General features: G+C 37.6%; 1 protein-coding gene across 3 annotated transcripts in view; it reads right to left on the reverse strand.

Annotated features, from left to right (window-relative positions):
• Positions 1-16,871, reverse strand: part of LOC141454074 (uncharacterized) — a 387,314-nt gene that overhangs the window by 126,782 nt on the left and 243,661 nt on the right. Inside the window, exon 1 of one of the 3 annotated variants that reach the window (XM_074127881.1) lies at positions 486-706. The exons of the other annotated variants lie outside the window; for them this stretch is intronic. The gene's annotated coding sequence lies outside the window, so the exon portion shown is untranslated. Of the gene's footprint in view, positions 1-485; positions 707-16,871 lie in introns of those variants that run through there. 3 annotated transcript variants of the gene reach the window in all.

Raw genomic sequence — 16,871 nt, forward strand, 5'->3', positions numbered from 1 at the left:
GAAAAACCAATTTGTGGTTCCCAGGGAACCATGAATATATGATTTTCCAGTAAAAAAAACAAAATAGAAAATCTGCACGATTTCAATACTTCAAAAAAACGTTTCGAATGAAATACAATAAAAAGAACATGAAGCGCTCCTGTCGGCAATTTAGAGAAACTCACGTGTTGGTTCTTTTTACAATTTGAATTTTAAAATGAAAAAGAACAGTATTTGAGATATTTTAATCAAATAAGAATTAAATGATAGATTAGAGATTACAATAGTATGTTTAAAAAGTAATTATAAACGTTTTGTAATGTTAAACATGAAGCAAGTATCGTTTCATTTCTAAACACAGTTAATAACGACGAGCCTAACCAAATTACTTTAGCATCAACATTAAATTTTAAGTAATATTTAAACGATAAATTAATGAATTTTGTTTGTAAAACATAAAAATGTAATGGAAATTTACTGTTAAATTCATGCAAATGAAGTCTTACCTTGTTTAAAGAATATAAAAGTTCAGCTCGTAACAGATCCTACAGCCCAAGATAGAAGCACTTAATCCTTAGAACAATTCCTCGTTTATTTGCACTAAAACTGAATGTCACGCACTAAGAATTACTTAAATTCAATTTATATAACAAAACTTTCACTTTAAAAACTGATTAATTACATAAGAAAAATTAGGTTAATTAACTTAGACTAGTAAGTAAAAGATGGCCGCCGGTAACTGAGTCAGCTAGATCAGCTGGTACAAAGAGGTATCTAAGGCAGAGTTGCCAACTTAACTTCGATAAATGAATTAAATGTAAGAGTACAAAGTAGTATACAAGTAACACACAACCCTTCAAAGAACTAAACTGGCTTTATTCTCTAATTATTTTCTTTCAACTTCTATTGTGTTGAACGTATTTATATACCATTGATTATCATCACCAGTTAAAATTAAAGATATAGCCACGCTTTTATTCTACTTTTATCTCTTACAGACGCCTTTACGTCATTAAAATAAATTTAATTTTAAACTAAAAAAAAAATTAATTAAAAAATAAATTTGCTATGCACACTCACATGACTTTATTTTATTTTTATTTTTTGCAATTTTCGAGAATGTAATTTTTACACTTTTTCGTACTCCAAATTATATTACATATATATGTAATAATTACTAACATTGTCTAGATCAGTGGTTCCCAACCTTTTTATGACCAGGGACCATTTTAATATTTTTGTTGTTAGCAGGGACCACAAGGTTCAATATCACAGTAAACTACTTTTAGATTTTAAAAATAAACTTCAATTAACATTACGATTATGTTTTCAGTTATATTAATGTGCTTTTTGAGCTTGCATTTTCTTAACAAGATGGGTAATCCTGGGATTGATGAGATTGTTTAAAGCGACAAGAATAATTCCTCGTTTATTTGCACTAAAACTGAATGTCACGCACTAAGAATCACTCTCAATCAATCAATTAATCAATCAATCAATTGAATCAATCAATCAATTTATATAACATCATCATTCGCTTTTTAGTCGACTCCTGGACTTGTTTTTAGGCGCCCTACGCTCGCTCGACGACCCACTCACCGCGCCGTCGCCGCACACGCGGCCGCATGTCAAATAAATATCTTATTGAGTGTTTCGCGGACCATATTTTAGTTCTTGCGGACCTTCAGGTTGGAAACAACTGGTCTAGATTATAAACTGCACGTATTAACGAAATGCACTTTGGGAAGAAGTTTCTCTAATCCGATCTCAGAATCCCCCCTTAAAGACCTGTTCGTCCTTAGCCACAACTAATTATATATAGAGTGGTACCTCGATTTTCGAACGACTTGATTTTTGAACAAATCGGTATTCGACCAAGAAGAAATTCGAGAAAATATTGCCCTGAAATCTGAACAAACATTTAGCAACTCGAACACCCGAGATGAGCCGAGTTGTTTTTATATATTTACACTTTTAGATCTTATTTCTTGTTTAGATACATAAAATATAAAAATTAGGCCAGTAAAAACGGCATATTTCTGGGGCTTAGAAACGAAATGAACTACATAGTTCACTTGTTGTTCATTATTTTTGGTGACTGATTCATAGTTTCAATAGGATGAAAAAATAATTGCCATTTCAGTCGTGATACATTTATTCTGACCAAATAGGGACTAGTTCATCTTTAGGGCTGTGGAACATATTTACAGATTGTTATATTCATTTTCATTTTAATAGAATCATTGTTAACACACTGTAAATATGTTCCACAGCCCTGAAGATGACCTAGTCCCTATAGGTCGAAAGCTCGGCATAATAAAAAATGTATCATGACTGAAATGGCAATTATTTTTTCATCCTACATAGTTTACATTATTTCTTATGGGATAAATTGTTTCGGTTCTCGACCAAATTGGTTCTCGACCGCACTTCCGGAACGAATTGTGGTCGAGAATCGAGGTACCACTGTATATTGTATCTTCTACATAGATTTCAACAGTTATTTCTTCCAATGCCTACTTTCTCTTACTCTCAAAAGTAAGAGAAGTTACTGCAAAAGTTTTTCTAGTTCAGGAGACCTAGATACGAGATACTTCCGGTGGATTAATCTGCACAATTACAATATATTCTCTTACTAGGAGCAGTAGAATAAGAAAAAGTTAATAAAAAAAAAAATGAAATTGAGAAAAGTTTCAATTAGTGTCTAGTGAATGATATAATTCACCGGTAATTACCCAGATTCACCATTAAAATTCTTTTAAATAAAATATACGCAAAGTGAGTGGGGGGGGGGGGAGATAATTTCATTCACACCCTTTTCACTTAGTAAAAGCTGTGAAAGGACTGAGAAAAGGAAATTGCTAGTAATTTAGATGTTACGGATTAGGCATGTTGCCATTAGGAAAAGCTTTGCTTTGAAAGCGTGGAAAAGCGCAAGGATGTGCGTAAACAATTCTGTGGGTGTGAGCATCTGTGTAAATTACCCCCAAAGTGTAGTACGCCCACAAGGATTTTACTAGCTACTAATTTGTTTTAAAGCTGTGCTTTACTGTAAGCAACACTTCTAGGTTATTAGTGGTGAGGAAAGTAATTCTAGGCGGATATTTACGTTATATTTATTTATTTATTTAATGCGGTAGCCGAGAACTGAACTAGTCCGCCAATTGTGGGGCTAAAATCCTATTTCCACAACCCACATAGTGCGCTCTCTCCCACCCAACCACCGCCGTCCACAGGCTAAAAGAGAACCAGGGAATGTTTGCGCCGGATGTTGTGGCGGCATACAACTGTGGAGGGCGGGATTTTTTTGGGGGGGGAGATTTTTATCGCCAGGAAGTAGTTTATCCAAACAAATCTACCCAGCTGCCCAAACTCTGGTATTTCCCTAGAGAGCCCTGGGTTCTTACTACAGGATACATCCTCCTTAGAAAAGTTCCAACCATTTGTTTGGTGCAATTTTGGAATGTGCCGAAAGGGCTTAAATAGCCGAGCGGTTATAGGCTAGACCCGCAAAGCTAAGAAGTATTGAGGTACTAGGCTATATTCTCCTATCTATACCTTTAATGGTTAATATGAGAAATTCGCAGTAAAGTATGTTTGCTAGTCGTCACTATAGCCGAGCGGTTAGAGGCTAGACCCTCAAAGCTAAGATGTATTGCGGTACTAGGCTATATTCTCCTATCTATACCTTTAATGGTTAATATGAGAAATTTGCAGTAAAGTATGTTTGCTAGTCGCCACGGTAGCCGAGCGGTTATAGGCTAGACCCGCAAAGCTAAGATGTATTGCGGTACTAGGCTATATTCCCCGGTCTATACCTTTAATGGTTAATGCGAGAAATTTATAGTAAATAATGTTTGTTGGTCATTATTTTTGGTGACTGATTCATAGTTTCAGTAGGATGAAAAAATAATTGCTATTTCAGTCGTGATAAATTCATTACGCCGAGCTTTCGACCGAGGGACTAGGTCATCTTCAGGGCTAGTTTACAAAGTAAAATTTTTACATTACAGGGTTGGTGTGTCTTCTGTCTTGTCTGTTCATGGACTGACGTGATTCGAGGATTGGAGGGTAGCTGTAGTTGATGACAAGTTTGCAGCTAAAGGGTTGTGATGAAATGGAGAGTTTTTGATGAAAATTTTTATATTGGATTTTGGCAAGTTCTCGGAGATGAGTGGAATTTGGAGATCTGTATGTATTGTGTGGTTGCTAACATATAGTTAGCATGGAGCGTCTACTATGCGGCGAAGTATTTTGGATTGGAGTGTTTGCAGTCTATTAGCTGTTCCGTAAAGTTCGAGTCCGTAAGTCCCATATTGGTGTGAGAAGAGCGTCGTTTGTTCTGTAGTGAGAGTTTTGAGCGTTTGTCAAGTAGTCTGGCTAGAAGTTTGTATCGTTTGTTTAGTTCGGTACGTTTAAGTCTCGCATGGGGGTTCCAGGTAAGCCTCTTGTCTAGGTACATTCCAAGGTACCGTACATGGTCGGCTGGTGGGATAGGTGTATGATGTAAGAAGACAGGTGGTGGAATTTGTCGTTAGAGTGTGAAGACTTAGACTTAGTTGGGTTAATTTTTATACGCCAGTTTTCTAACCAAGGTTCTATTGAGTGAAGGTGGGACTGTAGTATGCATTTAAACCAGGTTTTTACTTTTGAAAGAGTTAATTCTAAATAAAAAAAATAAAATTTCATATCTGATAAAGATGTAAATGCAGTGTAAAAAAGAAACGTGTACGGGGGAATTTCCCACCGGAAAACGTCTTCTCCATTCCCTTAGCAGGGCTGAGAAAGCAGGGTAATAGTTCCGGTACCGCCCTATTTTCACAAAAACTTGCACTAGAAAGGAACTTGCCCAGGTAAGGTCTATTCCATACTTTGGTATTCATAATGCCATGTGTTAATTTTGTTTAGGTATTTTCCATTTTTAATTTTAAGAACGTGTGATAATAATACGTTAATCGTTTTTTTAGATTATCAACTTCATATAATTAAAATTTAAATATAATGATTAGGTCTGGAAACCATTTCCAGAATAACAATTCTTTACGGAGATTATAATATTATGGAGATCTCTTTTAATGGTTAATTTATGCAAACATGGCGAAATTTTTATATTAGCGTGAAATAATCAATAAAATACATATTCATACATATAATGGGTACTTGCTTTAGAAAATAAAAGCATGGAATGAGTTCCCGCAAAAAAAAAAAAAGAAAAAGAAGAAAAACCCCGCAAATTGTTATCATAAAATTTTGTAAGCATTAATTCAAAATGACGATAACAGCATTTTTTTTTTCTTACAAAAAGAGAGAGCATCCACTGCAACCACTCTCTCTTAAAAGAGAGAGCAGCTATTAATTGAACAAATCGATTAACTCTCCTTTTTGGAAATATCTTAAATTTAAGTGGTCAAAGCAATTGGTTCAGTCACAAGCTTTTCATATTTTATACTGAATTTCCCCGGCAGGAAGGATTTTTTACGCAACCAGAAACAGTTTTATAGGAAAGAAGTCAAAGTCGCTGTTTTTAAAACTGTTTTTCTACCGATTCTATCTTACTCTAGTGAATACGCGGACTCTAACTAAGACAAGACATCGGAGCCAACTCCAAGCGATGGAAATGCGCTATTTTTGAGAAAGATTTTAGGGAAAACGAAGAGAGAGATAGAATCCAGGAATGTAACAGTGAGAAGAGACCTGGACAATGTGAACCGGCCATAGAGATCAACTCAGATGGTTCGGTCATGTTATGAGAATGGCAGATAATAGGAATTTCTAGGGTAGTGTACGAATAACCACGTACAGAAGGAAGAAGACGACGCGGCCGCCCTCGACGGATATGGGAAAAAGAAATAAGAGAGAACCTGTTGGAGAGGGATGTAGATTGGCGCAAGGGGAAGGAGCTTGCTAGGGATAGGAGTGAATGGAGAAGATTATGTAAGGCTTCAACACTGCCTAGGCGCTAGAAGAGGATAGATTATGATGATGAACCTGTTGGAGAAGGGAGTAGAATGGAGGAAGGGGAAGGAGCTTGCCAGGGATAGGAGTGAATGGAGAAGATTATGTAACATAAGGCCTCAACACTGCCTAGGCGCTAGAAGAGGATAGATTATGATGGTGAACCTGTTGGAGAAGGGAGTAGAATGGAGGAAGGGGAAGGAGCTTGCCAGAGATAGGAGTGAATGCAGAAGATTATGTAACATAAGGCCTCAACACTGCCTAGGCGCTAGAAGAGGATAGATTGTGATGATGAACCTGTTGGAGAAGGGAGTAGAATGGAGGAAGGGGAAAGAGCTTGCCAGGTATAGGAGTGAATGCAGAAGATTATGTAACATAAGGCCTCAACACTGCCTAGGCGCTGGAAGAGGATAGATTATGATGATGAACCTGTTGGAGAAGGGAGTAGAATGGAGGAGGGGGAAGGAGCTTGCCAGGGATAGGAGTGAATGCAGAAGATTATGTAACATAAGGCCTCAACACTGCCTAGGCGCTACAAGAGGATAGATTATGATGATGATGATGATTAAATTTACCCAAATTTATAAAGATTAACACCATCAAAACGACAAAACAATTTTTTATGGTCAATGAATAATAAATAATTTGAAACTCTATAAGCAATAAAAAATTCATTCATTCATTCATTCATAATAAATAATTTATTTCAGAAGCCATTTTGATTAACCCAGTGCTCTAATGGAAATCGTTGCAATAATTCAACTCAAATTCATGTAGCAGCCGCTGAATGATGACGGTAAATTGATTTGAATTCACATTATAAACAGGAATTTTTTTTAAAAAACAATGTACATTATTTCATCGTAATTCTCCACCTTTTTTTCGATTATAGAGTTAATCGATTTGTGCAGTGTACGGCTCATTTAACTCGATTAAAATACATCTTTTTTTACAAGTACTAAGAGTAAGTAGTTACAAGTAGTTAACCATTATTTGTAAAATACTTTATCCTTGTAAAAAAAAAAAAGTAATATTTAAAACAGAAATAATAATTTAATATTATTAATGATATTAGTCAGTTTTCTCAATTAATTTTCTTGAACGTGAAAAAGGAGATTGTGAAAGAGAAAGAAAGAGAAAAAGAAAAATGAAGCTATTAATCAATTAAGAGCTTTTCCTAAAACGTAATAGCATTTCCCAGGTAGTACAAGATTTATGATTGATTTCCCTCTTTTCTTTATTTTACCCCCTCCCTAATTTTTTGTTTCCCATGTTTATTATCATCATTTGTTAATAAAATGAATTAAAATTATGCAATACCAGTACAACAGTGAGGAAAGCGTAAAACAGAATTGCGAAGGAAACATTTCCGCACTAGCGATGTTGAACATTACGTGAAATATTGTAACTGTAACTATCGATACCTTGATAACATAAAAAGCTATTCTGTCAGCACAGAACAAATTATTCTTAGTAACCAAAAAAAAAAAATCGATTCTACAACATGCATGGTAACCAAAAGGAGAAGAAGAAGAACGATCACAAGTTCAGATCCTCAGGGAGAAAAATAGTCGTAAATAATGAACTAGTATCAATCTTATGTATTACTCATAAAGATGGTCCCATTACAGGATGCGGTACTGTAAGAGAATGTGTGGAAGCATTTGAAGAGTAGGACAGATAAGTTGCATGATGAATTGATGCTGTAATCTTCAAGGTAGACATTATTCATAGAGATAGGATCAGCAGTGTTTTCCCCCCTCCCATGGAGTAGTGTCACAGAATTAGGGAATTCTGAAAGATGGGAAAAGTTGGCTATGAAAGGTTGTTGTTTTTTTTTTTGAAGGGTCAAAGCTAGACAGGCTCCATAGAAGCTGCGCAGAGCGTATAAGGTCGCCAGACCACCGCTCGGGACCCTCAATAGCATTCAGAGCATTGCATTCACTCACTGAGGATTCATTATTACACTCTGTCCACGACGTTACTCTATAAAGCCAATTCTTTCAGAAAGGTCCAGGTAGGGCTCAGAACAATAGAAGCTCGCCCAAAGCAATCAGAGGATATAAGGACGCCAGACCACCGCTCGGGACAACCAATTGCATTCAGGCATTGCATTCACTCCCTGAGGATTCATTCTTACACTCTCTTCACGGCGTTACTCTACTCGTGATCTAGTTTAGGCCCAATTCTTTTAGAAGGGTTATGTCCAGGTTGGGCTCAGAACAACAGAAGCTGCCCAAGCAATCAGAGTGTATAAGGACGCCAGACCACCGCTTGGGACCCTCAAATCGCATTCAGGCATTGCATTCACTCCCTGAGGATTCATTCTTACACTCTCTTCTCGGCGTTACTCTACTCGTGATCTAGTTTAGGCCAATTCTTTTAGAAGGACTATGGCCAGGTAAGGCGCAGAACAATAGAAGCTGCCCAAAGCAATCAGAGTGCATAAGGACGCCAGATTAGGGACACTCAATCAAATTCAGAGCATTGCATTCACTCACTGAGGATTCATTCTTACACTCTCTTCACGATCTTACTCTACTCGTCATTCAGTGTTCAGCCAATTCTTTTAGAAGGACTATGGCCAGGTAAGGCGCAGAACAATAGAAGCTGCCCAAAGCAATCAGAGTGTATAAGGACGCCAGACCACCGCTTGGGACTCTCAGTCGCATTCAGACATTGCATTCACTCCCTGAGGATTCATTCTTACACTCTCTTCACGAAGTTCCTCTACACAGTCATCCAGTTTAGGCCAATTCTGTTAGAAGGGTTATGTCAAGGTAGAGCTCAGAAAAATAGAGGCTGGCCCAAGCCATCAGAGTGTATAAGGACGCCAGACCACCGCTTGGGACCCTCAAATCGCATTCAGGCATTGCATTCACTCACTGAGGATTCATTCTTACACTCTCTTCACGAAGTTCCTCTACACAGTCATCCAGTTTAGGCCAATTCTGTTAGAAGGGTTATGTCAAGGTAGAGCTCAGAAAAATAGAGGCTGGCCCAAGCCATCAGAGTATATAAGGACGCCACACCATCGCTCTGGACGCTTAATCGCATTCAGGGCATTGCATTCACTCCCTGAGGATTCATTCTTACACTCTGTTCACGACGTTACTCTACACAGTCATTCAGTTTAGCCAATTCTAGTTAGTTATTGTAATTTACCGCTGGTTCCTAAGTTAGGGTTGATGCTAGCCACTAAACTCTTAACCAGTAATATCATCCTTTATTCTATTCGTCCCTTCAGCCTTCCTAATCAAATCCCAATATTCCGCTCGTGCCTTTAATTCAATTCTTTTAGAAATAGTTCACGCTCGTTCTTAAGTTATTAATAATAGCCATTAATGTGGGTGAGTGTGTAAGAGAGAGAGAGAAGAAACAAAAATAAGGACAGAATTCCCAAATTCTTTTCTTTCCTTTCAAAGAATCATTTCATTGGTTGTCACAAACAGGAAATACTAATAAGAACTAATCGCTAATAGTTTCTAATTTAACTATAGTAGGTTAGAATCTGTATTAACCTATCAGGATAGTAGGATGAACGAGTAAGGACAAGAAGAAAATCCAATCTAATTCCAGGTTGTTTAACAGTTTAATTCACTCCCTGCAAATTATTGTCCCAGGGAACAATTGTTCCAGTACTACTGTATGGGTCAGCCGATTGTTCACTGGTAAACAATTGTTCAAGGATTGATTGTCCAAGGCGAGCACACTACCCCTCCCCCTCCCACCATCACCAATACTAGTAATTGTTCTGAGAGCTATCATTTCCAGTAGATCTCCAAACTTAGAAGCTGGAGATTAAAACTGTCCGTTTACAAAACGGTTGTAACTAGTGAGAATGGATTTAATGTTGAATGTAGAGCATTGTTCTGAATTATTGGTTTGTTCACAATGATGTGTTTAGGATTGTTGTTCATGAAATATATAGTTCCTTTTAGGTATTTAATTAATTTAATAGATGGATCCCTCTTTTGAGGTGGCCTTTGTAAGGGGAGAGGTGAAACTAAAAACTCCTATAACGAATCTTTGGGAAGAAGGCTCCAACCATTGGTGGAAGAAACGCTGAACTCAGCAAGCTAAAAGAAGGAGACTAAGCTGCTGACTTTTTTTTTTTGACATCTTCGCACAAGATGGCTGAAAGAAGCTTGAAAAGAGTATGAAGGAAAACCTGGCAAAGGCGGCCATAAACCCAGGATGTTGTGTTTAGAACATGTGGAAATTGATTTGATTTTAAAATATGACGACGCAGGGTGGGGGAGATGGCAGGCGACAGAAATGGCTGCAACATTTCAGCAGAAGTAAAGCGAAGGAAACATTTGCAACTGTTACAAATATATAAAATAACATTAAGGACATTCTTAACGCACACAGTCAAAGATACCCAACATACAGACACACACACACTGTCACAAGAATGTACAACAAGGAAAATAGAAATTTTCTAAAAAGCGTGAGTAAAAGAAAAAGACTTATTTCCTGTAGGAAACTGAACTGGCATTCCTTTTTGTATGTAAACTTCCGGTTTTTTGTTTTTTGTTTTCTATTTCGTGGGTTGAATATTTTTGTAGCCATATTTTGTATAAATATAGATGTGTGTCTGTGGAAACTGCCCACTGGGAAAATTTTTATTACAGAATAAAGAAAAGTCTATTATATGAAAACATTTTTTAAGAGATGCCTAAATTCAAAGTCTAAAATTGGATCCCCAAAAAATGATTTCCCGTTTTAATTATTCGAAACATTGAGAAAAACTCACGTAGTCTTCGCGAGAAAGACTCGTAAAAAGCGGAAAATTCTGTTTGATTTTTGGGAGAGGTAGGGGTTTGTGGGTGATTTTCATCTATGTTACTGTCACATAGAATTTTGGGTATTGTAGTATAAAACTTATTTCATTGAGCAATTCTATGGCCAGACAGATTTATGAATAATGAAGTAGCGAGAGTATTACTGAATGAATGAATAAATATTTATTTAAATAAATATGTACTTAAATTAAATAATGAAGTATAATGTTCAATACATTTTAACCTTCATAACAAGTGAGGAACGAGAAAGGTTAAATGAGTAGGATAGGAATGCAGGGAAAAAAGGAGAGGAAAAACCTCCAGCTAGTGTAGAGAGTTAGAGGAGTATCTGTCTTTAGTGTCCTGTAGGGGAATAGAAGGATCTGAAGGAGATCTAGTGAAATAGGATAACAATCTAGGATGGAAAGGAGTTTGAGCAGACGATTTTGGATAAAGGTATAGTGGACGCAGTCTACGTGGAGTGAGTCAAATTCTAGTGCGTCGTGGAGAGTCTGTTGCGAGTCTCCAGAAATTTGTTCTGTATTGTCCTGGAGTTTCTTGATGTTACTACTACATGTCAGGGGCTCCAGGCGGAGCTGGCGTAGTGCTATACTACTTTGTATAGGAGGAGTTTGTTGGTCCACAGTCATTTTGGAGTCACGTGAGAGTAGAGGAAATAATAGTCTTACTAGTCCAGTTTGCCTGCGTTTACTTTGTCCTGTACGTGGAGAAGTGAAAATCAGTTTGTTGTCCAAAATTAGGACCTAAGTATTTAACGTAGGTAGACCACGGGATGAGAGTGTTATTACATATGATTTGTCGGTTAAAAGAGGATCTACGTTTGGTAAATAGTATGGCGTTAGTCTTATCGTGGTTTATTTTAATTTTCCACTTAGCGCAGAATTTTGGATAGTCTGTCTATTGCAAGAGTAAGTCTGTTGGTGATGGTGTCCATTCTCCAAGATGACGTGTAAAAGGCGTGATGACGTCATCAGCGTACAAGGCAAGGTTGAGACATGGTGAGAGTATTACTAAGAATACAATGGTACATTGATGAAGTCTTCTCCTATAGATGGTAAACAAATCTTGGCGTAGCCACTGTACTTTGTTCAACTACAGTTTGTGGGGTTAAATGAAGCTGGCAACACCCCCTCTCATAAATAAGAAATAAAGATAATGCCCTCTCTGTCTTTTAAGATTGCTGCCTCCCTTCTATCTACCGTTTTTTTTTTTCTCTTTTGTTTCTCCTTTATACGAAGAACGATCTAGTCACAGAGACTATAAAACACATAAAAGAGATGTTCGGAATAGATTAAAAGGAGAATAGAGGGAGGTGACAAATGGCAAGAAAAGGGAAGTAATCGACTTTTATCTTTTTACAGGCGGGGGCGACTTGCCGAAAAACAGTTTGGGGCGGAAGTATCAATAAAAAGGAGCTATAAGCTGGGATTTCCTGTTCATAAGTCCACTGCACCAAGATGCACCACAAAAAAAAAGAAGAAAAAACTCGCTTCTCAGCTAAGATCATAATGCAGTGATCTATTCTTATCAGCAAAACAGGAAATAATGCAGATAAAAAAAAAACTAGCAAAGAATTGGCCAAAAGATCAAATAAGGACCTGGGAGGACTATGATTCACTTCCGCTTTCTTCTTTTCAACTCACATTTGACGGCCGGGGGGGGGTCACTTGATGTCAAAAGGGTACTTCCGCTCTCTCTCTCTCTCATTTCTCTGGACACAAAGAGTGGGTTCCCTAAACTGCAGGAAGCTGCAAGATAGATAGCCACAAAGTGTGGGAGCTCTTTCAATGCTTTAAAAAGAGAGAAAATATCTTTTATCTTGTGCAACATCTCAGCTTCAGTAAACCGAGGCCGTACAGGCTGGCTGCATCTTTCTTCTCTCGCTTTATCTTTAGAAAACTGAGTTCGAGGGAGAGAGAGAGAGATTGAGTTTGAGGAACGGCCGAGGAAGAAAGAGTTGAATATGGTGAAAAGAAAAGAAGATACATAAAAGAGGATATAATACAATTCATCCAGACATAAATAAGTAATCATAACCGCTTTTCTTTTCTTATCTTTTGTAACCATCCCTTTATGATGAAAAACAAAGAAAATTTTTGAGCGAACAGCGAAATTTTAAATTTACTTTTTATTTTTAGAATTTATTTGTTAAGTTACACCAGCTGAAAGTAACAATGACAATAACTGACACCACTACAAACTCACTAATTGATGGGGGAGAAGTTACCCCCCAGTGATAACACTCCCTAAGTCGTCTCCGAGGATTAGCTACTCTTTTCAGAAGAGAGAAAATCGCCGAGGCCACTGGCTGATTTTAATCGTCTGGGAGGATGTTCTGGATCGGTGATGAGATGATAAACGGCGGACAAGATGGATTGGAATGAGAGTGCAATTTCTGGATGAAAACTTTTGAAACGAGTTCGAGCAACTTGGACCTACAAACGGGAATTTCCAGGTCTGTGTGGATAGTTTAGATTGGAAACGTAAATTGGAGCCGTTTAACGAGAATTTTAGACTGAAGAGATTGAATTCGTTGAAGATTGGAGCGTTTTGTTAAACCCCACAGTTCAATCCAGGCGAGTTTTAGTATGGAATTGTAAATCAGTCGTTTGTTATTAAGTGAAAGATTTGATCAGTTGGTCTGATCCTCTTTTAAGTAGTCGATAACTACTTAACTTCAGTTCGTTGTAAGTCGTGTGTGCGGTTCCAAGTCAGTCTTTTGGCAGAAATACAGCCTAAGATAACAGACAAGATTGGCAGGAGGAATTGGAATTGAGTCATAGTAGATCGCAGGATGCGGCGGAGAGTAAAAGTAATATTTTGGGGTTTGGTTTCATTTAACTTGATTTTCCATTTTTTAAAACCATTCCTCAAGATAGAAAAGAGATGAGTTTGAAGGTTTCTGTGTGAAGTTACTGGATCAATGTGAGGTGAAAGTATAGCGGTATCATCTGCATAAGTTAAGAGGACAATTTCAAGATGGATCGGTATGTCTGCTGTGTACATAACGTATAGGATAGGTCCTAAGATGCTTCCTTGAGGAACACCCGCTTCAATACAATGTTTAGCTGTATACGATGTACCGATTTGAATTTGAAAATAACGATCACACAAAATAGGACTTCAAGATGAGAAAGTGAGTGAACGGAAGAATGCCCTTAAAGTTTCCAGAGCAAGCCCGGGTGCCAAAACCCGATCGAAGGCTTGCTTCACATCGAGAAAGACACCCGAGCAACTCTCAAACGAAACTGAAATTAAAAAAATTAGATACTCAAGTGAAAGAATTGCTAACGTATCAACATACACTGAACTGTGTTTTGTAAACCGCAAAAAAACTGTTTTGGGTACGTCATGAAAATGAATGAAACATTTACATGACACACTTTTACAGTTATTTACGTAATTAAATTTTATTCAAACTTAACATTTTTACTCAAAACGTTGTTGTGCACGGCAGAGGATGGAATCCCAGGATTTTGGTACAATCGATTGGGTCATTTTCACCAAAAAAATAGTATCATTTCCTCTCCTAATTGGTTCACTCACTACAGTAATTAATTAAGCAATATTGATTAGGATTATCAGCTGGCTAATCCGAGTTTTTGCCATAAAATTGCTAATTTAATGGCATATTAAAAAACATATAATTAGTTTAGATACTGAAAGTGTCATAAAATCAACTTTTAATAGCTATTAATGACAAATAGCTCGCATTTACGTATGTTTTACATTTTATGATTATTAATCCTGAAGGAATCTAAACATAAATTTAAAATTCTGTATACAAATAATCCACATACATACATACAAACTACATACGAGGTGTGGCTATTAAATAATGAGACTATAGCTATAAAACATTTTATTTTAAATTTATACATATTTAGCTATTATCACCTTCAATATACACCCCTCCCCTATCCCTACAACGCTCCATGCGAATTTACCATTGTTCCGAAACAGTGCTGGAAGTCTTGTTTCTGTGAGCTCCTGCATAACGCGTGCCGCTTTTTCTTTCACACAGCTTCAACGGACTTAAATCGTATGGCAAAATCGTGTTCCTTTTAATGCAGATTTGACTTTGGGGAACAGGGATAAAAGTCACATGGGGCCAGGTCAGGGCGAATAAGGCGGATGGCCTAAAACTGGGATGTTGTACTTGGCTAGAAACGTCTTGGACAGACAATGCTGAGCCGGTGATGGAGAACCCCGTGACTTGTTCTTCCACAAATCGGGTCGTTTTTTTCCTTACTCTTTCACGGAGTTGAGCAAGCACCTCACCGGTAGTAATGTTGATTAATTATAATCGATATTTTCACGTCCGTTTTGGAAGAAACGCTTGAACCACTCGAAAAACTCGCGCAGGTGATAAACATTCATCGCCATAAACTTCTTTTAATAAAAGATCAAGTTTCAGTACCGGTTTTACCAAGTTTTGATGTGAAATTTCACGACAAACTGACACAAACTTACGGTCAGACAGATTTCTCTACAAAACACGTGAGACGCTGCAATCGAAAGAGAAGGCTTTACACTATGCACAGCTGTCGGTCGTTAAAGATTTGGCGCATGCATAGTTCTTCTGTAGCAGCATCGGTCTCGTTATTTAATAGCCACACCTCGTAGAGCTCTATTATTACAACTTCCCGTTTGCCAAAATTAACTTCTCTGGTACCCACTTCGTACGAGAATCATCCGTTTCCCCCAAAAATATGAAAAGATCCTAAAAACAGATATATGGGCTCCCAGAAGATTTTGGAGCCCCAGCTGCTGTGGGCTAATTACTGTGGCTAGTGACTTGAATGACAACAGGAATGTTATGATCCTGTAGCTAGAGACCAGTTAGAGACGTAAAAAAAAAGAGCGTTTACTATATATAAGGATCGAATTATTTTAGATTCAATTCTCTGGAGAATGATGGAGTTTGTTTGAAATCCAGAGCTCTGAAGATGTTTTGTAGGTAGCGTCTGTTTCGTTCTTTTAAGTCTAGTGTGGGTATTTTTCTCCAAGAAAATGTTCGGACGAAGTTAAGCCCAAGGTTACCTTGGTGACGTATACCATAGGGTTTAACAAAGAAAATCAATACCACATCTGGTTATCATTATATAATAATTATAATTAATGATTGTAATATACGCCAGCAAATAGAGAACGACAAATCTATCCAACCAATCAGCCATAATTTTGGTATGACGTGTTATAGTGAATACAGTATGATCTTTCTATTACGTAACCACTAAAGCACATGCGAGTTTTCCTGGTGTTATGACGTAACCCTTTAACAATCACCCTGGTTAAGTGTGCCGTATAGGTTGATTAAATTAACGGCTCTGAGTGATGCTGCCAAATACTGAGGGTATTGTTCAAACATTACATCATTAAGCTGTGAATTTCAGAGTGGAATCCAGAATCGAATTTTAAATTGAACTATTAATTTGCCGACAGGACTCTACCACTGGTTGATCTATCGTTAGATCTATCATAGTTTCCTAGTTCATGGTCCATTGGAGGATTAGGGCTTGCTGAACAATACCTTTTCTATCCCAAAATTCTACACCTTATTACACTGCTATCGCTCAGTGACTCAGTGGCCATATCTTAGTTAGGTATCAGGGACTCACAGGCAACAAGAAAATACGAAACTTAACGCTGATTACTTCGCACCCTTTGTTCCTGGAAGGTTCTACTACCAGCAGTTGGAACTTTCCTGTGACCTGGAATTTCATGCTTGGCATGTTGCGAGAATGGATGGCGGATCGTTTCCCAGAAGAAAAGCTCGAGATGGAGATAGGCGGCGGAAAGAGAGGAGTAGGCAGACCAAAGTTGAGATGGGAGGATGGTGTCATCAGTGACACAAGAAACCTGTTAAAGGTGAGAAATTGGAAAGCGGCTACAAATGACCGGGAACTATGGAATGGACTCATTGGGGAGGCTAGGACCCACCAAGGGTTGTGACGCTAATTAGATAGATAGATAGAATTTCATGCTTAACATTTACACCCCCCCCTTATAATTAAAACATGGACCTGTACTTTATACTGAATGGGTACTTTAGAGATCAAAGGGATTACCTTCTTACCAGGCACAATGACATAGAAAACCGGAAAAAAGCCTACTAGAAAGAATTGA

The sequence above is a fragment of the Rhodnius prolixus genome, unplaced genomic scaffold (assembly GCF_049639745.1).
Source record: "Rhodnius prolixus isolate KJV_2025 unplaced genomic scaffold, Rpr scaffold_9, whole genome shotgun sequence".
NCBI classification, from domain to species: domain Eukaryota; kingdom Metazoa; phylum Arthropoda; class Insecta; order Hemiptera; family Reduviidae; genus Rhodnius; species Rhodnius prolixus.